Genomic DNA, 23,387 nt, shown 5'->3' on the forward strand with positions numbered 1-23,387 from the left:
ACTAGTAAAGGAAAAAACCTTGTGCAGAACGACACGGCGATGACTGCCAGTGTAAGCGAATAGCCTAACGCTTCTAGAAACTTACTCGCTTCTTTTCATAAAGGAAGTATACGCTTAATTGAGGCCGTATATTCGTTGTAGTCAGTATGTTTAGGTGGCGTTTCTTGTTTTATTGCGTAATTCCGTTGAGAACGGAGCGGATAACCAGCACTTTTTATTATTCTGTAATATTATCTTGACAACCCGGGTTTCTTTATATCGTGCACCCAATGCATGGTACAGGACCGGTTTTTTTTTTTTTTTGTCATTTCGCCTTCCATCGAAATGCGGCCGCCCGCGCGGCAGGAATTTGATCCCCGCGCCCTCGGCCGTATAAGCAAAGGACTTGTGGCGCCGCCGCCTCGACGTTCGCGCACCAGCTCATCGTGACGTCACAGATTTTCGTGACGGCATCTGCTCGCGCACAGAGTTGGTTTCGTTTGTATTCGCAAATAGGGACCACATTTGTGTTCTAAAGGAACGAGAGGCCCAACTTATAGCGAGCCTCGAGAACTTCTACTGCGCTACAACGGCTGAATTATGCGAAAATGTTTTGAAATTTGTGACGTCACACTGGCGCTAAGCTTTCGCCGCGAAGTTCGAAGAAAGAGTACTGCAGTATGGCTCTCATTTTTCCTTTTAATGATCAACCTTTATCCACGAAATTAGTGAAAGTATGCTGTTAAGAGAATACCTTATCAGTGCCAACTGATTTAGGTACCTCTCATTATAAAAACACAGTTCTTTTTTTTTTTTGCATTACGCGCTTCTGGAAATGCGGTAGGCGTAGCCGGGAATCGAGCCCCCATAATCTTCCTTTGTTTAATTCACAGGATTTGCATTAAGAGAAAATGAGAAAAAAGAAATTAAATAAAAGAAAATTATGTAAAAACGTGCAGGCTTTGCGTTGTGCAAGGACTGCGGCAATGCCTCTGAAAAGTGGTTGTTCGAATCGAACCCGCGACCTCGTGCTTGGTAACAGAACGTAACATCTATTGAATCATGGCGGAAGGTACCAAGCTTACGATGCCCCAGCCGCAAGTATAGCAATGTGAAATTTCCCGAAATTTTTAAGCCGTGAAAAAAAAAATACCATGAAAGAACCAGGTTCTTCTTTCCGGAAATTTTGGAAATACTGAAGGAAAGTATCCACTTTTCTTAGCATACACGGAAGTAAAAAAAAATAACAGCAGACGATGGTACATGCACAGACACCTTTATAAACGTTTTGGCAAGATGAGGACGTTTTGTAATAAACAACGCGCTTATTTATTCGTTCGGAGATTCTTGGTAGTTTGCGAAATTTTCGTCCACTGACCACGAGTGCCTGCGCACAAGTATTTTATTAGCGAGGCGAGGCTGGTGTGCTGTCTACACCTAGTTGAGTTTTTCTGATTTTTCAGATCGCGGAAGGAGTGCGTTTGTCACGCCTGGTCTATTACATGACCCGCAATCGCAAAAACTAGGTCAAACATGTGGGCGCCTGTAAACTTTGTCGGATCTCACATGTGCTCTTGCAACAAAGGAACGACAACACAGTAGGGCAAACACTCACGAGGGCATTTATTCTACCTTTCATCCAGTAATGCCTGCTAGCCGTATTACAGCAGATAGAACATGCCGATCTCACCGCGACAGGATAGCGAGCGAATATGTTCGCTCCCATGCTGGACGCCAACGCCTGATCGTTCGCGGGTACAGTCACGCGAACGGTGTCGCCTTCAAGCAATAGTGTTCGACCATTCCGGTGTCCCGCTCCCAAGCCTTTCGCAAGACGGTCCCGCAAAGCGGGTCGGCGCACGGGCGAAATATCCGCGCCGGTCGCCGACCCCAAGAGCCTACAGCCTACTCCCTGTCGCGCCCGGCTAACCCTGCCGTTAGGTGGCGTGAGCAGCGCAACACTCGCCGCCGCCGTCCGATTCAAAAGGTTGAGCCTCATCCATCCATCCATCCATCCATCGCGCCATCTCTCGTAATGCGCTTCCGCGGCGGGGAGAAGCCAGATTACAGGAGACGCGAGAGCCATGAAGGAAAAAAAAAAACAGCAGAGGACGCGTCAGTGTCGAGCATGCCCGCAACTTACAACAGAACAGAGAGAAACGAGCGGTATTATATATATATATATATATATATATATATATATATATATATATATATATATATATATATATAGTTATATATATATATATAACTGTTGGTGAATAATCGAAGAAATAATGAAGGCCAAACATTTGTTTCTCTAAATTTCTTGTTAAAAGCTCAGTGACCGTCACTTAAGTGTGACGTCATGATTTTGAGGGTTTTTCTCGTATTCGGGACTGGTTTAGGTGTGAATTGTGCGTTTCATTCATCCGAAACGCCCAGTATAGTTCTTCAATAAATAATAAAAAAAACAGTTAAATATAGATGCCATGCAAATGTTGTCAAAATCCATGACGTCTTGACAAGCCAATGCGCGCACCGTTGCCACCACAGATTGCGTTTTTCCATATTTTCTGCTTTACCACGCTTCCTACTCAGTTAATTTAGCCTTTTTCTTTAGTGTACATCTCAAAGCAAAAAAAAAAAAGAGAAATCCCTTCTAACATCAAATCTAGTGTATGAAATTGTTTCTCACTAGCAACACCTTAAAAATCTTGCGCTATAAATGTGTCAGTTCATGTTTGTTGCGCAGCCTACAGCCTGCCACCTTGGAAGATGACAGCAAAAGACACGTCGAGACTGAGAACCAATGGAAAGGAGGAACTTCCGCGAAGGCTTTCCTTTTATAACGAGACAGATTACCAAACCACCGAGCTGTTCATTTGCAGGGAACAGCTACTGGCGGAAGAATTTCTAACACTACTGGGCGGCTGCTCGCATATGCTGCACCGAACTGCCCACCTCTCGGCTTACATGCACTTTTGAAGTATCCTGATGCGAAATGTCTGCGAAACAGTGACCATGTCACCGTAAAGCTGCCATATTTCACATTCCAACTGTGCGCGTCTGTTGGAAACGCATGAGAACTCGATCGTTCTCGCCTCTTGTGTACCGTGGAGTGCTGGCGGATTTGGCTTTCGTCAGCGCAGTCTTAACCCCGTATTCAGATAAGCGCTTAAACTCGAAGCTCGCGCTCGACTTGGTCTAGATGACTCCTGGCGTGAAAGTGCCCGCACCGTGAAATAATTTACACCCTTCGGAGTGAATGAGGGTCTGAATTATTTTACAGGGCAGGACGCTCGCTGGGTATCCTTCGGTGTATACGCCCACGTCACGCGTTGTTTCGACCATCTCAAGCATGAGCTTCAAGTTAAGGCGCATTTCTGAATACGGGGGCAATCAGTGCTTGAGTATATGTCTCAGTGGTGTCCAGCACCGTGAAGTCGCCACGTCATCTTTGCGGGAAGTGAATAGCGCGTTTTTCCACCGCCATGCACTTGGAGCGCGTTTTTGAACCGGTCGCGTTAAAGTTGACGTAATTAATGACTAGCTGCGTTCTCGAGAAATTGAGGTTTCGCAGCGTATAGTTACTGGGTTGACATGTATACCCAATAAGCAAATAAGACGACGTTTTTTTTTTTTCTGTCAAGTATACTCATTTAAAAATAACCAATTATGTTCTTCATGCCCACCCAGACATTCGTGGACAGACTTTAGGCAAGGCACACGAGAAGCTTTCGAAAGCCACTTTTTTTTTTTAAATCATTGTGCATGAACAAATTACCAGGACTGTCCTCTCTACAGTTTTTTATCCGATAGAAGTGCAATCTTGTGTCCCGCGTAAGTGATTCATGTCGAGGTTGGCTCTCGGAGCAACAAACGATGGAGATGCAGCCCACCGCCACCATAAAAAAAAATTGTTAACAAGCTATGTGAAATATGATACGTCGCCTAAGTTTTTGTGCTTACAAAGCAACACTAATCTGACTATCGCATAATCAATGCACCCTATTTTATAGTGGGTAAAAATGGACCCTTTATTTTCCGGCTTTCTAAGTCCTGGGGAAAAGAAAGCGACGAAAGATAGTGTCCTTCCTAAAGGTCTATCTTTCAATCATGCCCTCACATCTCTATCCGCAGTGTAAGACAGAAATTAAATTAATCAGTATACATATTAACACAAACAATCGTAGTCGCATCTCTCTGACGCCTTAAAAGGGCCACTTTCATCGAGGAATCAGAAAACGTAAGCCCCTGACACAAGTGCGTTCTCACGTAAAATTAACATGAGATGTAGGGCTATTGTCTGCATAAATATAGCGAAACTATAGTAGTATGCTCGTTCTTGCGTTTCAATAGCGTGGCTTGTAATTAAAACATGTGTTATTGTTTGCTGTTCCTGCAACACCGACACTCGTTCGAGAGCGCCTTTAATCTGAATTCTGTTAGATATATATTCTTCGATACACGTTTGTACAGTTTACACGACACACAGTTTGCAATGCGGCATCTTCTTCGTCAAGACGTTGAAGGAGTGAGTGCCTTGTGGAACCTATTGTTCATGACAAACCGCACGTATACACAATGACATTTTCTTCTTTAATCTGCTTGTCTGTGTTTTAATATCTTTTCACGAACACCTCAGTACATCTTGGCAAAGCTTTAATGCATTGCACATTTTGTGGTAAACAAGATAATTCTTGTTTTTTTTTTCACGCCCCTAAGAAGTGTTATGAGAATTCGGTTAAACCGGATATTCTCCTGTTACGGCCTTTCGTAAGCGGCATGACTAAATGAAGGCGTTACAAAACCAATAAACGCTCTCCTCCTTGTGTGAGCAAATTGCCAAGATATGTGTCACGTTATCAAAAATAATCAAATTCATATGCTTTCTTTTCTCTTGACGTTCAGGCGAAAAACCAGCATCTGTATTCACCGCCTGCCGGCTTCGCGTGAGCGATGGCTTAAGCTGCTCGTTTGGTAGCCGTGTTTGCATGATCGAACGCCGCACAACGGCGCGTCGCGTTTCCCGCGCGTCGTATGTATGCAAATGGCGCGGTAATGCGTCAGGAAGGGAACGCAGCGCTGACGTTGCTCTGTAAATTGCGAGCGGTGGGTGCGACGTCGAAAGGACGTCTATAGAAGACGTCGAGAGGACGTTTTCCCGACTAAGGTATACGTTCGAAGGCCCTACAGGTCTAAGACGGATGCCAAGAAGCTCAAAATGCAAATGATAATGAGCGTCAGCTACAGCTCGTGATAAAATGAGCAGCACAACACCTTTCGCGAAACATGGTCGTGTCGTGTGTACGGCTATTTGTGCATTAAATTTTTTTCCCCGTCTGTTGAAGTGTAGAAAACAACTCAAACAGGGGGTCCACAAGAACGTATATGGATATAGTATATTTTAATGCTTTAGCAGTGGGAATGTTAGAGTGGCGGGAAAAGAAGTACGTGTGTGAAGTGTGGGAAGTGGTCCCGTGGTACAGATAGAGAAGGGGTGGGAGAGTTTAAAGAGCATATATATATATATATATATATATATATATATATATATATATATATATATATATATATATATATATATATATATATAGTCGGACGATGCAGGCAAAGTGGAGTATTCGCACAAAATTTCAAAGCTGCACTATTCCCCTTAGTGGGTATGTGTCACAGTGATGATGATGGTGATGATGATATCATTATGACTCGGTTTCAGAACCTGGTCGTAGTAAGTGACGAAAAGCGCGGTAGTCTGCTGATCGACGCCGTGAAAAACGAAACTGAGCACACAACGCTATTTTCCAGAACACCGCATCAGGGAAAAACTAGCACTGGATACTTCGAGCCGCTCATGATGCTCAGAGCTGTCTGTCCGCTACATCCCTCCCCCCCTGCATTATCTATTTGCAAAGTGCTTAATGGGATTTTACTTATTCACAGATGGATGATTCTATATTGCTAGAAAGATTTCGAATGTCGACACACAAAGAAAGAATGAAAGAAACGAAGGAAGGAAAAGCCCGCCGCGGTAATCCAGTGGTTAAGGCGGTCCTCTACTAAATACACAAAAACAAAAGAAAAAAAAAGAACGCTCGCGTACTTATACGCGAGCGTATAAGTACGCGAGCCAAGGTGGAGAATCCAAGGTGTACCTTGGATTCTCCAAGGTACACCTTGGAGAATCCCAAGTAGTCAAAGTTCCGATTACGACGTGCCTCATATTCAGATAGTAGTTTTGGCTAATCAAACCGCAGAATTTATTATTTTTAAAAAGAAGAAAGTAGGGGGAAAATATTACGCAATTTTTGTCGTTTGCTTGAGCAGCCGACGCAAGTTGCGCTGTTCGTAACCGCCACCTTTTGCCGATAACATTACGCTCAGATTTCAGTCGCACGCTACGAATACTCACAGACACAAATAGAAACACTTATTTTTGCTATAAACCTTCTATCACAATTCACGGAGCAAAATTTTCGTATACTGCACAGATATGGATGGATGGATGGATGGATGGATGATGGATGGATGAATGGGGCTCAACCCTTTGAATCGGGCGGCGGCGGCGCGCGCCACCTAGCCTTGAATGGTACTATATGCATGTATACCTATATATTTACTCCTTTACTTTTGCGTTCATATTATCCACCAATCAGACAGCCTCCGTTTAGTTATTTCTACCTGTTCAAAGTCTATTTTACTTTCACTGTCTTTAAAACCCAAAGCTTTGAATAGTTCCCCGTTACATTCAACTGCAGGGTGAAGTTGTTTACAAGCAAGTATCAGGTGTTCAGCCGTTTCCTCCTCCTCTCCACACGCCCCGCACAACAAGTCTATCTCCTGGTATCTGGCTCGGTACGTTTTAGTCGGCAGCACACCTGTCCTGGCCTCAAACAACAATGAGCTTCCCTTAGAGTTATCGTAAATATTTTCTTTGGCTATTTCTTGCTTAAACGTCCTGTATGTCTCTAATGCTGATTTGGTTTACATCTCTGTTTTCGACATACCCCTCTCTGTCTCCTTAACCTTATTCTTGAAGGATGATTCCTTACCTGTCCCCTCACTGCTGCCCAAGTATCTTCTTGAAAATTTTCTAGTTCGCTTCCTCCACCTTGTGTCAGCATTCCTCGTGTATAAGTAACTGAAAACCTTCCTAGCCCACCGCATTTCCCCCATTTTTCTCAATCGCTCCTCAAATGCTATCTTGCTACTAGCCTCTCTGCCCTCGAAAGAAGGCCATCCCAGATTCCCCTGCACCTCAAGCTTTGGTGTCTTACCATGTGCTCCTTGAGCGAGCCTACCCACACCACGTTGCCTACTTTCCAACTGTGCCCGGGTCTCTGCTCTCATACATAGAACTGCATTGGCAAAAGTCAGGCCCGGAACCATTACCCCCTTTCATATCCCTCGTACTACCTCGTACCTATTGTAGTTCCACAGTGCCCTACTCTTCATAATCGCTATACTTCTGTTACCTTTAGTCGTTACATATTTTTCGTACTTTGTCAGATACTCAATGCCATTATTTATCCACACCCCAAGATACTTGTACTTATCGACTATCTCCAGCGTGGTCTCCTGTATCTCATGCTCGCCGCAAATGTTATCATTAAAAATCATGACTGCTGATTTTTCTTTGCTAAACTTCAAACCTAATCTGTCTCCTTCTGTATCACATATGTCCATCAATTCCTGCAGATCTTCTGGATTGTCAGCCATTAATACAATATCATCCGCATACATCAGTCCTGATGACTGTTCAATCAATTTTCCTTGTTTGAAAAATGATAGGTTGAAGCCGAGTCCGCTTTGCTGTATTTTGGCCTCTAAACCTTGTAGGTACAGCATAAACATCAGAGGTGACAATTAACGCCCCTGCCTAAGCCCCCGTCGAATCATTAGAGGCTCCGAATCCTGCTTTTCCCATTGTATAATCACCCAGTTACATTTGTAGATATATTTTAAGAAATTGGTTATTCCATGTTGCACTCCTAAAGTTTCCAAAATGCCCTACAAGCCCTCTTGAAGTACACCGTCATAGGCTCCCTTGATATCCAAAAAAAGCCAGCCATAGGGGTCTGTGTACCTTTTCAGCTATTTCAGTGCACTGTGTTAGTGAGAACAGATTGTCTTCTAGCCTCCTATGCTTCCGGAACCCATTTTGTAGCTCTCCAAGCACCCCCTCGTTCTCTACCCACGCCTGCAGTCTGTCCTTTATAATCTGCATAACCACCCTGTAAACCACTGACGTCACCGTTATAGGCCGGTAGTCATTTATGTCAGCTTTGTCCTCCTCTCCCTTATATATCATTCTCATCCTACTTAGCCTCCATTCGTCAGGTACTTCACCATCTCGTTGTATCTATCTCGTTGTAACGAGCATATCTCGTTGTAAATGAGCGCACCTTGCGGCCATTTCTACAACGAACACGCTCTTAGCTGGTTATTGTCACTCGCACGCAATTTTCGCGAGAAAGACGAGCCACCGTTGGAAAGAAGAGAGGGCAGGCGTATCGTGCTGCCATCTCTGGAGCCGTTCGCCAACTAATCCCGCGCATGGTCAGTGATGCCTTGCCCGCGGAGTGTGCGGAGAAGCAGGCAGCACAGCAGCACAGCCGGCCGGGCCGCCCGCGCTCTCTCCCTATGCAGCAGCTTGCATTCGCGATCGCGAGTGGCTGGCTGACAGCTCGCTTCCATGTGATCCCGCCGCCCGATGGGTTACGAACGCCGCCTCACTCCTCCGGGTTCGCCGAGTCGCCGTGGAGCAGCGACTAGCATGACGGTGAGCGTATACCTGCCAGCCCCCCCGTTTCACTTCATCTTCTCCCACACTTTTTACCGAAACGGAAGACAAAAAGCGCGGTTCCGTCGGCTAAATAAAAAAAAAAAGATGGAAAAAAAAAAAAAAACCGACGCCGATTTCGCGTCGTACTCGTGGACGCGCTGATCGCGTTCGACGGAGCAGAGGAATTCGGGAAGCGCAGGAGCGTCTTGTTTTTGTGGCGTTTGGAGGAGGCGGTGGGTTCGCGGCAGCTGTCGCTTCCGACAGAAATGCTTGCGGCGTCGACGGCGCTTGGTGTACGTATACCTGCATGTGCGCTTTCGGCCAGCTGCGTCGTCTGTTTCGTTCTTTCCGCGGCTGAGTTGGCGTGGGACTGTTTGTTGACCGTGAAGGTGTGAATCGCTGCGTCGATCACTGCGCGGAGTGAGAATCACACCGGGAGTCCGTCGTGCGCGAATTGCGGTAAGCGTTGCACTTTCGATTTGCTCGGTGTCATATCATCCGCGCCCTTTTCCCCGGCCGCTGACTTCCGTGCGATGAGTCTCCAAAACACGCGTTGCATGTATGTGTGACAATTTGTGGCGCGCGGCCGTGCGATGTGCGTGCGCGCATTGTGGCTCTAAAGCGTCCGGGGTAAAGGCGTCGAGCATGCTGTGCTTCTGTGTTGCGGTGTTATATATGGGTGTTCCTCTTTGTTGGCGGGACGATTTCGACTGGGAGCGTGCTCTCTTCGGTAGCGTTGTGATCACAAAAAGCGCACGCCATTTTAAATAACGTGTAGCAGACGACGCGTTCCACTTGCTAAATGAGAAGTGGTAACAGGTGCCCCATTTTTCCAGCTTACGGCTGCGATACATTAAAACACGTCGCTTTCGCGTGTCAATAGAACGATTCGCATTGTATATCCGCGCATAAATTAAATGACGTAAGACATTAAATTAAGCTTGGGTTACAAATAGGGTCAAGATGCATCGGACCAGAAACGTATATCCTTCTTTGAAGAATGTGTTTGTACCATTAAACGTCAAGCAAAAAGAGATTTTCCGACGAATAAGGTTAGAAAGTGGGTAGAATAACATGTCGGCAATAGACCCATTTGGGTCAGATAATGGAATGATTCCATTACATTGCCAGTACTGTTCGCGTATCGTCAGTGGTCAGAGCGACGGTCCGTCCACGTGATCACCCGGATCGGCCGGCCGTGAACGGTGGACTATACGAAATAAGCAGAATAGAGTAAAAGGAATTGTTACATTCTGGAGTCTAGAATTTTGAGTAAAACATGAAGGGAAGCGTCACTGCCGTGTGACATTGTTCGCCTGACAGCCAGGGTTGGGCTGTATCGAAGAAACATACATATCTGTGATACTATCTTAAGACACTTATTGGGTGCCTTGTATCTGTATCGTGATGCATTCGGCAAGACGTATATCAGTACCTGTATTTTCGATGCGTCGTACGAAGTATATCGTACTTATTAAGGCACAAGGTACACCTATGTCAAAATCCACCAAGAAACAGAGTCTCTTAGAGCAGTTAAAATTTATTCCGAGGCGCCACTTTCATGCTAACTCAGTTTTCTTGTAACCAAACACGATTGAGAAACTCGACTGCTGTGCGGCTCCGGTATTGGTAGTGAATAAAGATTTAATAACTTCTTTAATTATACTCCTTAGGTAAAATTTTCCAACTGCAGAATGGAAGTAAAGTCGATGATTATAGCGTACCATCTTGCTTGAAACGTTCTGCTTAGCACCTGTTTTACGACATGCAGACTTCACACGTTTCGTGAAATGCATGGCTGATCTGGCCGCAGTTTTACGCACCGTGCTTGGCACAGTGCAGAAACATATCTGGAACACCAATGCACATCGCTGCAAATTTTAAGTACTTTGATTGCACTTTGCAAGCGCCTGATGTGCGTCTGTGTCTAAAGTGCGTCTTCTCCACGCGCAGGCGTTGTCAATAGCAGGACAGCACGGCGACGGTGACGGCGCAAATATTCCTCGAGAGTCGGTATAATTCCTGTAGGAATAACGGAGAGCCTTGTTCTATTGAACTTACTCTGCCCGCCGCCATCGCCCTGCCCGCACCGCTGTCGCACATCTCTCTCTATACGTCGGCTGCTGTTTGAAGTCGCGTGGCGTAAAAGACAACTTGTCGTATTATTTCACTAATGCTGCATTGAATTTATTTAATAGTCTACCATTAGGAATCAGCTAGATGACGCGAGTCAGAAACAGTTTGGCGGCCGTCACAATTAGAGAGCAGCGTGAGAAGGTCTACAATGGAACTCAGAGCCCTGGTGCCGCTCCGCACGGTCTTTGTGCCAACTCTATTATAACTCCAGCCGTCTTTTAATATTTTCCACCGCTGGTTCATTTGGTTTTCTCCTATACTACATTTAAAGAGATGATGAAGAGAAAAAAATATATGTGAGCTGTATTACTAAGTTACCCTTACAAAAAAAAAAAGGAAATGTCCAAAAAACTGATCTAATAATACCGTGTGAAGAGGCTTGGGTATCAAACCGTAAAGGACGCCCCTCCCCTCCCCCTCCCCCCAAAAAAGAAAGACAGGCATCGACGCGGCCTGTGAGTTCCCTCACCTGCTCGGCGTGACATTATGGATTTTGACCTCATCTGCTCGGGCGCAGTGAATTATTTGTTATTGGCAAAGGCGAACTTGTACACTGTGTTCTAAAGCAGCTGAGGACTGGACTCCGCAAGTTTCAATAACTTATTACTGCGCAAAAAACGCGGCAGACGCTGAAAAATACTCTGAAATGTGTGACGTCACTCCGACGCGCTGGCGTTGGGATTTCGGCGTGATATTACAGAAAAATTTGACCTTCATTTTCTGGTGTAATAGTCATATTTTACGGAAAAACCAGCGTGAATAGAATAGAATTCCGAAAGAATATTCTTTATCAGTCTATAATAATTTAGTGTTTCTCGTTAGTATTCCTCTAAAACTCAAGGAATTCGACTGAGTAAATGTATATATTCACCTCTCTACGGATACTTTGACATTAGAACAGAGCATGCTCGATCGTTTCTGCGTTATTTCCAGACGCTACGGATGAGTAGTCGCCATGGGCAATCTTTCTCCTTGTGTAAAGCTTCGCGTTCAGAGAATTGTGTATCCTCAATGTGAGTTCGAACAGCATTTGCTGCAGCGTTTTCGATTATATGAAAGCATCTCTCTCTTAATTTCATTCATAAAGCTCCATGGTTGGCTTCCCCTCCATAGTTCGACGCCTCCGCTTACGTAATATTTGCTGGTTATTTTCGTGCCACAGTTTTGCTCATTTCCTGCACCGTGCGAAACGTTCTTCTTTTTTTGTTTTTTGTTTCTTCAAAACTACATGGTCTACCGTCTCTGCGTCTGACTGGGGTGCAAAGTCAAATTTGGATGCACATTTTGCAAGACCATCATCGGCGGCGCGTACTGCTCCAACTCGAGCTTCAGTCTTCACCTAAAGTTACACAACACTTTGAAAGTTGCTGTGAACCCATTATACAGTTGCAGTGGTAACAATGATGATGATGATGATGATGATGATGATGATGATTATGATGACGACGACGTGAGTACCCGCCTTGAAATTGGGTGGTGACAGATCTCACCAAGCTTCTTTTGACTTTTCAGTGCATGTACCTTTTTAAAAAAATACCTTCTTATCCTAAGTTATATTTACTGCCGTTTACTGACGGCTACATGGAACAAAATATGCACACTGCGGTGTAAATTTTTTTTAACTTTGTTATCTCCATATGAAGCGTGCAATATATATTTATTGCGTAATATGCAGATTATGCACACGGAAACTTCATGTGGCACAATTATAAAACTATACAAAACTATACAAACGAACACGCTTCAATATAAGACACTGACCCGCTTTACGGAAGAACCGCAAAGCAGTGTATCGTACAGGTGGTAGAGGCGGCATGAAAAAAAAGAAATCCTGATTGCGCAGCGTAATTCCACTAACTGCTGCGCGTGATATCGGCCCCGTACACTGTTCGGGATTAATTGCGATATAGATAGTTGTTAGAACATCGAAATAATGTTGTATATGCGTGTCAGTAGACGCAATTTGAAAAGATGAATGTCTGGCTGACGGGAGATAGGAAATGCGCCCGTAAACCTAATAACTTGTTGCGCCATCTGCCGCGCAACTATAATGAGGACTTTTTGTATCGAATTATCTTATGGTACATATGACAAGTATCGTCTCGGATGCAATTAATCCGCTTTTACCTTGTATCTGTATCTATAATACTTCTCGTCTCAGTATCTTGTATCAGTATCGTGATACGTTTGCAAAGTAGCTTTGCCCAGCCCTGCTGTCAGCGAACATGAAGGTCTGAGCGTGTATACTGTTAAGTGAAGTCGTGAGGTTGGTTCCTTTCGCAGAAGATGCTACAGGACCGCCCCCCTTCTCTTCCATCCTTCAAAATAAAAAAGAAAAAAACCCTCAGCTGGTCGGAATTAATTCGGAGTCCTCTAGGTTTACAGCGTCCCTCATCATCACCACCAGTCTATTCTTATGTCCACTGCAGGATGAAGGCCTCTGCCAGCGACCTCTGTCCTACGCTGACCTCCAGGTTGTGTCCGTAAATTTCCTAATTTCGTCACCCCACCTAATCTTATGCGAAAACACCCGTGGTACTTGGATTTTAGGTGCACGTTAAAGAACCCCGGGCGGTCCAAATTTCCGCAGTCCCCCAGCTACACGGCGTGCCTCGTAATCATAAAGTGGGTTTTGCACGTAAAACCCCATAATTTTTTTTCTGCTTTTTAATTGTTTCAGCACGCTACGACTCGCTCGAGCGGGAACGATGTCAGTGCTGGAGTGAGTAGCAGCTGCACTCGCTCGCTCGGCGAAGCCTTAGCGTTGCCGGTCGTACTACACGTCACAACTGTTTACGCACCAGTTTGTCGAAAGCACGGCAGGTATATCGGCAAAGAGGCTGCGTGCGCCAGCAGTATCCTGTAACTGCCGCGTTTAGCTGGCTTTTTTTACATATATCTTTGTTTTTGTACAGCCACGTGCTGCCGCTACTTGGTGTATCGCTGTGCGCACACACGCACGCACACGTGGTGGCCGGAAGCGTCAGGTCTCAAAACGCGTTGCTCTCGTTCGCGGCTTGGTCACTGCAGGTACGGGTATAGTGTATAGGGAAGTATATAGAGGGCTATAGTTTTTTTTTCTCTCTTCCTTTCATCTCTCTCTCTCTCTCTCTCTCTCTCTCTCTCTCTCTCTCTCTCTCTCTCTCTCTCTCTCTCTCTCTCTCTCTCTCTCTCTCTCTCTCTCTCTCTCTCTCTCTCCTTTTTTGTGTCTTCGGTAGCACGTAAAACTGTAACCACGCAGGGAGCGCATTCATGACGCACTTCCGGCGTTGCGTTGCGCCCTGCGTCCGTGCCTCGGGCTCCATTTCGCGCCGAGCGCGATAACAGTCCAATACTTGTGACCGAAATGCGTGCCACAACGTAATTTTTTTTCCATTTCTTGTTTGTTACGTCATGTCAAACATAAGTATAGTTTTCCTTTTTGTATATTTCCTGCTAAAGTTATACTGGAGTTAACTCGGCCACTGCGATTGCCTGGCTACTATGGGGAATGGTGCAAGGACATATTGCGTGCATTTATCCATTCTTCCTGCAGGTGGCTTCAGATGTTCTTGTAAATTTATTTACTTCGCTTTATGTCTGGTCTTTCGGCCTAAATTTACAACGAATCATGTTTTTCTGAGCATATACGAAAGCCGCTATGCAAATCGTGGCGAGTTGTTCCATTTATAGCCCAATATTTTGTTGAATATTCTCAATTTGCGAAGCCACAAAATCGTTAGAAACCAGGTTGTTCTTATTATTGTCTTGGCTGGCTTTTATTTCGCACAAGCGCATATACCGAACCGCTCACTCAGCTCTCGGCCTTTCTTATTCAATTTTAACTGTATAGGTCTAAGGTCCCACAGACTTCGCGATTACGTTGTATTGAGGGATCGTGTAACAAAAGAATATGCCGTCTTAAAGATAGAAACACGCACACAAAGAAGAACGTCGCTTTCGCCTAATGGTGAAGCATCGAAAGCGATGGTAATTAAGGTTAGCAAGTGGCGCTCTTTGGTCAGATCTGGGCCTAGCGCCTTTAAAACCCACTAATCAGTCGATCACTTAATCAATCAGCGACCAAGGTTTAGCGTCGCCCTGCAAACGTCTCGGAAAGTTGGCGCGATGAGGAGCGTGTCACACTGTAAAATAATTTACGCCCTTAAAAGTGAGTGAGGCTGTAAACGGGCATATGTAACTCGCACCCTTACACCATTTTCAATGAAGGCATAGAAGTCGTTCTATAATTCATACTGTTACACCCTAAACGGGTGTACGGGTGTGAGGGCACCCTTTTAGAGTGTACACCCGTAAAAGGGTGTACGGGTCTGACTACTACACCCCGCCTGTAAAAGGGTGTACGGGTCTGAGCACACCCCACCCGTAAAAGTGTGTACGGGTCTGAGTACACTCTAAAATGGTGCACTCAGACCCGTACACGCTTTTACGGGTGGGGTGTGCTCAGACCCGTACACCCTTTTACGGGTGTACACCCTAAAATAAGGCAGATTTGCACCCTTATTCATTTTTGAAGGTGTAAATTATTTTGCTGCGTTGCAGCGGCGTTGCAGCTGTCTCACCTCGATTGTGCGCGAGACGACACCGAAGGGAAACAAAACAACAACAACAAAGCCGTCGGCCTTTCTTTTTTTAGCGTCCAAATAAATGGTTGCGTGCATTTAGCTTGACGTTCACGACGGTGGGGTATGTATGCACGCGGTTGCTCGCGCAGTAACGCTATAACGTATGCGCGCATAAAGCTCATGTCAGGAGTGCATGGGAGTCGAGAAGGTTAAAAAAAATTGGAGGACGCTTAAGCGTTGCCTTTTAAGAGTTGTACGCGATAGCATTAAAAAGATCCCCGACTGCTTCTCACGCTTTCCGGCAACAGCAGCGTACGTAACCGTACTGTTTACTGGGAAACGCTGGTGGCGAGCGTTGTATGCACGAAGGCGAGCTTTCTGGTAGAAACGCGGCCTCTTGCGTAGTCCGGTCCCAGAGGTAGTCCGCAGCCGCGCCAAAAAATATATATATATATTACATAATTTTCAGGTTTCTGTTTTTGTTTCGCACTTTTAATATATACGCCTGCGAAGATTTACCGTAAAAGTTCGCGCTGCCCGGGTTTTGTTTCGTGACATTTGTTTGCGGGCTCTCATCCTCGGAAATCCACGGAATAACTTTATCAAGTGTGTAAGATAAGATGTAAGAAACTTTACTCATAGAATAACGTGGAAATATAACCCGTTTATACCGCATGTCATAAAGCAAGACTTGTCGTATACCTAAATACATACGGAAAATTTCGCTCGCGGACAACTCCGCCGACACCGGATTTTCTGCCACACGGGGTCCTTAGCGCAGTCGCGTTAAAGAATTGTCTGCGCTAGGAAATGTTTTTTTCGGAAGTGAATCCGGGTAGCCGTCATCTTTGGAGGGGTGCAGTAAAGCAAGAGCTTTCCTCCCCACTTCCCAGAAGTCTACCATAACTTATTTTTGCCGTACAGTCATATACTGTTCAACGTGTATCTTTGTGTCAATAGTTTTCGGATGAAGCCTGAACGTTCTGACATTATTTTTTTTATTGGCGATAACATCCATCAACACTCGGACACAGATAATAGCTTCGTCGGAAACAACCGGCTTTTATTTATTTTTTCTCATTAACCTAGCGTTTACATTAACAGAGCCAGAGCACTTGATCTACAAGCGACCACCACATCTCCGACAAGGCTCTATTTCACAGGTAATGTGAAGGGGACAGCCGTCGGGTTTTTTCTTTTTTTTTTCAATCCTCCGTTGCTGGGTGCCTATACGCTAAGGATTTCATTGCTGGAAGCCTTCGGTATAGGGATATAACGGTCGACGCAGTTGTTGATGTGGCATTGGCGCGTGTAGCGGTAAGCACGTCGGTTGATTTACTGACGACGGTGTAGGTCGAAGTGGTTCTTCCCATCTTTCTACGGCGCAAATTTCCGGGACGGGGCGGGCAGTAACGAGGGAGCATCTAATTAAAAGTCCGCCCTGACAGCTGTTAGTGAACGCGGTGGTGGCGCTTTTCCGGTGCGGCAGCACGGACGGATTCCTTGAAGGCGGCCGTTAATTCAGTTTTTCTCGTTAGGAATAATTAATCGCTTCGTTAAGGTGTTTCGGTATCAGAGAGAAAGAAAAAAAAAAGGGGAGGTTTCCCTGAAGTTTGTGCCCTCGAAAACGAAAAGCTGGTTGCATGATTCTAAACGCATTTAATTCTTCGTATTTGAATGTGTGACTTCAACTTTGGCTTCGTACCGATCTGTTAAATGAATGGCGAAGTGTCCGATTAACAATGCATATTGCCGCTTAACATGTGTGATTGCGTCTGTCGGCGGCCGTTATTAATGACTGTGGGTAAGCAGATGCCAGAGTGTGGAATGTCCAACGAGGCGCGAAAAAGAAAAAGAAAGTATGTGCTAGATTTTCGTTTTTTTCCCTCTTCTTAAGGGTCGCAGTTATTTCGTATCTTTTTTATTTCTTCTTTTTCTTTTTTCTTTCTTTTTTTCCATTTAGCGCGTGTCGTGTAGAAAATTACAATAGCCTAGTATATATCGTCATATTCGAGCAACTGTGTTTCAATGAGCGCGCGTATCCATCTGCAGCTTGACTTAACGGTGGAGATGCGGCCATACGGCTTGACATTTATCGCTTGCGTCACATCGTTGATGCCATGGGTGAGCAGGAGGCGCGCGCTTCTTGCTTGTCGCGAAAGTAGAGGGCTCCGAGGCGCCCGAAGGGCGATGAATCTCTCTTCATTTACCAGCTTCCGGAACGCCTTTGGCGACTCCTAAATATCTGTATTTATGGCAGTGCCTTGTTCGTTAACGCGATGTGAAAGACGACATGAGTCGTGCTCTCTTTCTCTCTCGGACACCTTATATAGTATAGTATAGTATAGTATAGTATAGTATAGTATAGTATAGTATAGTATAGTATATAGTGTAGCGCACGTCTTGCTATACGCCAGCCCTGCCGGTATATACCTCATTTCTCGGCCGCCCTGGGAGGCAACAGCGGCTGCTTGCCGGGGCGTTAATAAGGAAACCGTTGTCTCCCTGCGGCCGGCCGACCAATATCCGGTGCTGCTATAGTGGGAGAGGGAAATTAACTGAATTAAGCGCGCTCCGAAGATAACGAAACTATACCTACGCACTCGCACACCCCGGTTGCGTATTACAGATCGCAACCTGATACGTGGCTCTACTTTTGCGGGCGCTGTCACATTTCCTGCATAAACTGACGCGACGGAGTAGATCATCGATTTGCTTCGCGAACTTAGAGGTTACGTTACTCAACGTGCGCCGAACGGTGCCGCAAGGAGCTTTTTAGAGTACGACCATATATGCGAAGAAACAAACAACGAAGCCAGAGGAAACGTGGGTAAGAAAAAACTTAATTGTGTTTAATTGGAACGTAAAAAAAGAATAACAGAGAAACGGTAAATGGAAATGGCCGAGAAGACAACTCGCAATCAGAGATTGAGCCGAACCCGCATCCTCCGCATTACACGCGTGCGGCGCTTTATCAATAGCGCTATCGCGGGGGCTATATCCTCCCTTCCGCTTCCTTGGGTATTTGTGTACGTGTACAAGATTAAAACCCTGGGATTGTTAGCCAGCGCTGTTGACGACCGAGTCGGCAGATGCGGGACATCATGTTAACCGCAGGCGTCGCATGGTATATGAGCACATATATAGAAGCGGGCGACTGGCTAATAAATCCTCTGTTAGAAGAAAGGCGCGAACGGGCACGTGTGCGCAGAGAAGGACAGAAAAGTGTTTGTGTACGACTTCGTATCCCTCTTTGTTTCACTAACAAAGCGAGAACATTCTACAATAAACCCTCGTGTGCTGCCTCGTGGCATGAAGACTGCCAAGTTCGAGGCCCCCGTTAACACTAACAAGATACCGAATTCATCGGGTGATTTTATCCAATCAATCAATCAATCAATCGATCAATCAATCAATCAATCCTGGGTTTTTGCGTGCGGAAAACACGATATGATTATGAGGTACATCGTATTGGGGACTCCGGATTAATTTTGAAAAATGTGTGTTTTTTTTTTTTATCGTGCGCCATGGTTCACAGGCGTTTTTGCATTTCGCCCCCGTCGAAATGCGGCCTCCACGGCCGCGATTCGATCCCGAGCCGTCGGGTTTAGCAGCCAACGCCAAAGCCACTACGCCCTTATTCCTTATTCTTCTCGCTGTCAGAGAATATAGGAATTTCGCGCAGGAAGAGAGGCGAGAGACGAAGCAGGCTGCTTAGAATCGCGCTAATTCGGTATCCTCGTTTCCTCTAATGCTCGGTTCCTTTCATCTCGATCCTCCCGGAAGTTGCGAGCCGGGACCGCGGCAAAGGGGTGGGGGAAGCGTGGAGCATCCTTCGTGGATTCTCGGAACGGGATGATTGCCCCATCGCCGTGCCGTGCCAACGCCGGCTGGTGGGGACGCGGATGCCGCCTCGAATTGCGGCTCCCGTGCCACTGCCTCGATGCTGATTCCGCTGTACTGGCGTGGCGACGTGGTCGGCGTTCCGCCGGCCTTTCAGCTCGACTCGTACACTTCGTCTCATTGACTCTGTGCAATGCAACGAAAACGCCGGCCTTTCAGCTCGACTTGTATACTTCGTCTCATTGACTCCGTGCAGTGCAGCGAAACCTACACGTCACTGCGACAAAGCTAGTTTTTGGGTTTGTTGGCTGCCGATACTTCGAAAACCTTGCTGCTCGCGAGACGAGGACCACAAAACGAAACGCAAGAAGGCACACCACGGTGTCTGACGTGTTTCTTCCTGCGTCTTTGTCTCACGCGCTTCGGTGTTTTCGAAGCGTGTAGCGTCAGGCGAACCAGCAAGGAGAAAATGTGGTCCGCTGTCCTCCGCTATATACGCCCCCATTGTGCGCGTGACCTCGGTAGGATGGAAGGCATCACGGAAGGATTAGCGGAGTCCAGTATGCGAGCCCCCTTCTTTTCCATGAGTCACGCAGCCGGTTCTCTTTGGTGACTGGGGAAAGATTCGGACAGATATTAGATGAAGAAAGGAAAGAATGGCACTATCGGAACCAACATAGCTGAGTCACTGTAACGGTTAGCCGAAAAGCCGGTTAGCAACGGCGCCGGCCTTTGTCTTCCAGTACCCGCCTGTCCCCTCCTCTCGCCTCTCTGGATCCGCCAGTGGTTCTGCTGTGTACGGGCTCTGAAGTATGAGGGCGCCTCAAGATTTCGGATAACCGTGTATTGTGTTATCTGTAACAGAACTGTCCGTCACAAGATGGCGCCGCCAGCACTATACTGCTCGATTCCACGTAAGCGCCGATCCGTGAACGCGGACAGGTTTCGACAGGTTATTCTCTACGGTTGCGGGCCGCTTGAATATATATGGCCAGGGTAGAAGACACAGAGACCACGCAACGTGCATAGTGCAAGTGCCCTGTTTCTAAATATTAGCTCGATGGCAGCATGCTGTGACTCAAAGGGTGGGACTAAGCCCTTTGCTTGGGATGGTTAGCTCATATCGTAGGCACACACGGACTGAGCAGCGCGCGGAAAGCACGAACAAATCGCGGGGTGCATAAAATAAGACGAACAGCAGTCTGAAAGCCGCTAGGGGTGCGGGATGGAGGGGACATGGTCTGAGCAATCAGAGCTTCAGTGCGGATGGATATTAGAGACAGCCGCGGAGGGGGTGGGGGGGGGAGGGGGGCAATGGAGCTCTGTGTCGATCGAAGACGCAGGGCTCAATCGAGACGGCAGAACCCCGAGATCGTTTCATCGGGAGGCACGTTCTGTTTCCGCGTTACTTACTCCCATTGTGCTGCAGCGCATATGAGCTCCCTCGCGAGACCTGGTCGCGAAAATGTTTCTTTTGTATGTGTGCGTGGGGCGAGAAGTGGGCGGGCGGGGTAGGGGTGGGGAGTCAGCGCGCCCGTTACGTTTGATTGCGCCTTTATAGAACTCCGGATAGTTATCGAACCATTCCAATAGAGAGAGAGAGAGAGAGATAACTTTACTATTACAGCGGCTGGATTTGCCGAGGCCCCCAGTCCAGACCCGTTAAAAGCCCGTCAAAGCGGCAGCAGCGCTTATTAAATCATTCTTTTTAAATACGGGTTTTTGTTTGACCGTTGAGTGTCTGCAAAATGCTTGTGTACCGGTACATGTGGTCCTCGTACGAAATGTACACACGCATTATGCGAAGAAGTCGGTGAGATCACAACATATTTTTGGTGGTTTGTTCGCGGATCGCGTAGGCCGATCTTTGTGGACCGCGTTGGGGGTCGACAAGAGCGCGAGAGTGCAATTGCAGTGCACAGATAAAGAGTGTCCGAAACGCATTTGAACCCGTACATCCTTAAACCTTAAAAGATTTAACACACCGTGTCGGGCCTGCGATGACATCGCGCAGGCGCCACTACGCTGCCGGTACCGAGCCGTGGCATTAAAATTTCATCACTTTCAGATTTGAGCACTGACATGTTGGGGTTTTTCACTTTTAATATTCAGTAGTCTGAGAAGATTTAAAATAAAAGGCGTGCGCATTGAGTGTTATGTTTCACGAAGTTTGTTTGCGGGCTGACATTTTCGAAATTCTGGGGAATAATTTAGTCAAGAACATAAGACCTAGCGTGAGCAACTTTAGGGGTTGAATATTGTATTAGTATAACCTGGCGTATTTCGCATAGGTAATCATATACATTCACCTAAATATGTACGGTGCCCTACGCCGACACCGAAAATTCGCCTGGAGTGTTCATGTAATTGCTACCGCAAGAAAACACAGGCAGCATGCAAGTAGGCGTGCGTATTTTCAATACCTGTGATGTAAAGTCACCAGATGAAAAATATTTGATAAGTCATGCAGGATGTAGATTATGTATATTAGGTAAGATACATATTAAGAAATATGTATCACATGTAAGTTAATGGTACCAATAAATAAATAAAACGGCTGTGGCAACTGTAGGCTTAAATGGAGGAAAGGAGGTAATAATAATAGTTTTAATGATGACCGAAAAGTGGCAGGTTGTCTTAGTTCCTTGCGAACAAGCAGTTCCACATGTGCTGGGCCAACGCTCTGAAAATCTTCGCTTTCCGTACGCATTGTGGATAGAAACTAGACAACTTACTTTTAACTGATTCCGTGCGTTGCGTCTGCAGTGAGCAAAGTTAGTCCCAGGCAATTGCTAATTATTCACGATGATCTTGTTTACCATTAGAATAATTTTAACGTCAGCAATGCTGTAAATTGTAGAGTATATTGTTATTGAAAGAGCGGGTGTTGTGTTGGCAATGAAATAAGAGGTAGTCATGACCCCCCCCCCCCTTTTTTTTTTGATGAGGTACTTGACTAGCCCAATATACGTGGATGAGCGATAACGCTTCCTCGTATATTCAACGCTGTGGAACAAGCTGAAATGAATTCTTCGATTCGAACGTTTCTGTGTCGAAATTATATCGATAATTGAAGTGCATAGAGAAGGATTTGTTCGGATTACTGCGAAGCTTATCAGTGTGAGCGCACAAGGACGTGCTGTTTGGCTAGCTGATGCTTGCTCAAGGACATAATGCAGCTCAGCGGGCTCAGCCACGATGGAAGACGTAGATGCTCGTGACGGAGAAGACGCAGTGCCTGTGATGTGTGTCTGTGTAGCACGCGTTTACGTCGACGCGAGCGTGTCGAGTCGGAAGTCGAATTGACCCAGCCCTACTCGACCGCGTTTACACGCGTCTCTTGTCAGACGCATCGGGTGAGTCAACCCAACCCTAGCCAGTGGTTTTACATAACTCGCCTCGACGCTCACTCGACGACCGGTTTTCGGTCCGACAAGCCGACTCGACCCGACTTCATCGGGTTCCTGCAAACATATACTTTATGTCCCTTCCTTCGTTGTGCTGCATTAAGTCTTTGTGAGTATCAGGTTTTCAGCGAAATCATATGCATTGATGTGTGTAAGCCCCGCTTACGCGTTACAGGCCGTTGCCGGCCGTAAGCCATTGCACACTGCTGCAACATACATTCCTCCCCGAAAGAGACTACTGTCCGAAAAAACAGCGTGCTTATACAGGGCATTCCGAATGCAACAAAGACCTTTTTTTTGCATAATCCAGCGAGTGCGCATTCTTTTATGGCCCGGGGGCGGCCGAGCGGAAAAGACCCCATTTCGTATAATGAAGAACAGGGCGCTCTACCAACGCCAGAGCGGCACTGAGGTTATCGTTATATGGAGTCAGCCACTTTACGACCCTCGTGTAATGTGGCGTGCCCCCTCGTCCACTACACGCACCGCACGCGCTGTCTCGCACTATCTCGTGTGTTCGGTATACGTGCGCGCTTTTACGAGGCTGTGTTTGTTTTCGCTTGCTCTGGATGCGCGCAAGTGTATAGTGCTGAAAAGGCAGTTAGCACTTCGTCGTGTACGGGCATAAATAGGGGCGCATCGGCTGCAGAGAAAGGGGGGGGGGGATGGAAGAGTCGCTGAGCGGAGGTT

The 23,387-nt window shown here is 46.3% G+C and overlaps 1 protein-coding gene and 1 pseudogene across 4 annotated transcripts in view; one reads left to right on the plus strand and one right to left on the minus strand.

Moving 5' to 3' along the window:
* Nucleotides 1-6,597: 6,597 nt before the first annotated feature.
* Nucleotides 6,598-7,592, minus strand: LOC142559219 (uncharacterized; annotated as a pseudogene).
* A 938-nt stretch (nt 7,593-8,530) lies between these two features.
* Nucleotides 8,531-23,387, plus strand: part of Cpes (Ceramide phosphoethanolamine synthase) — a 73,412-nt gene continuing 58,555 nt past the window's right edge. Inside the window, exon 1 of one of the 4 annotated variants that reach the window (XM_075672542.1) lies at nt 8,531-8,743. The gene's annotated coding sequence lies outside the window, so the exon portion shown is untranslated. The other 3 variants (XM_075672537.1, XM_075672541.1, XM_075672539.1) reach the window with 3 other exon arrangements.

The sequence above is a fragment of the Dermacentor variabilis genome, chromosome 10 (assembly GCF_050947875.1).
Source record: "Dermacentor variabilis isolate Ectoservices chromosome 10, ASM5094787v1, whole genome shotgun sequence".
NCBI classification, from domain to species: domain Eukaryota; kingdom Metazoa; phylum Arthropoda; class Arachnida; order Ixodida; family Ixodidae; genus Dermacentor; species Dermacentor variabilis.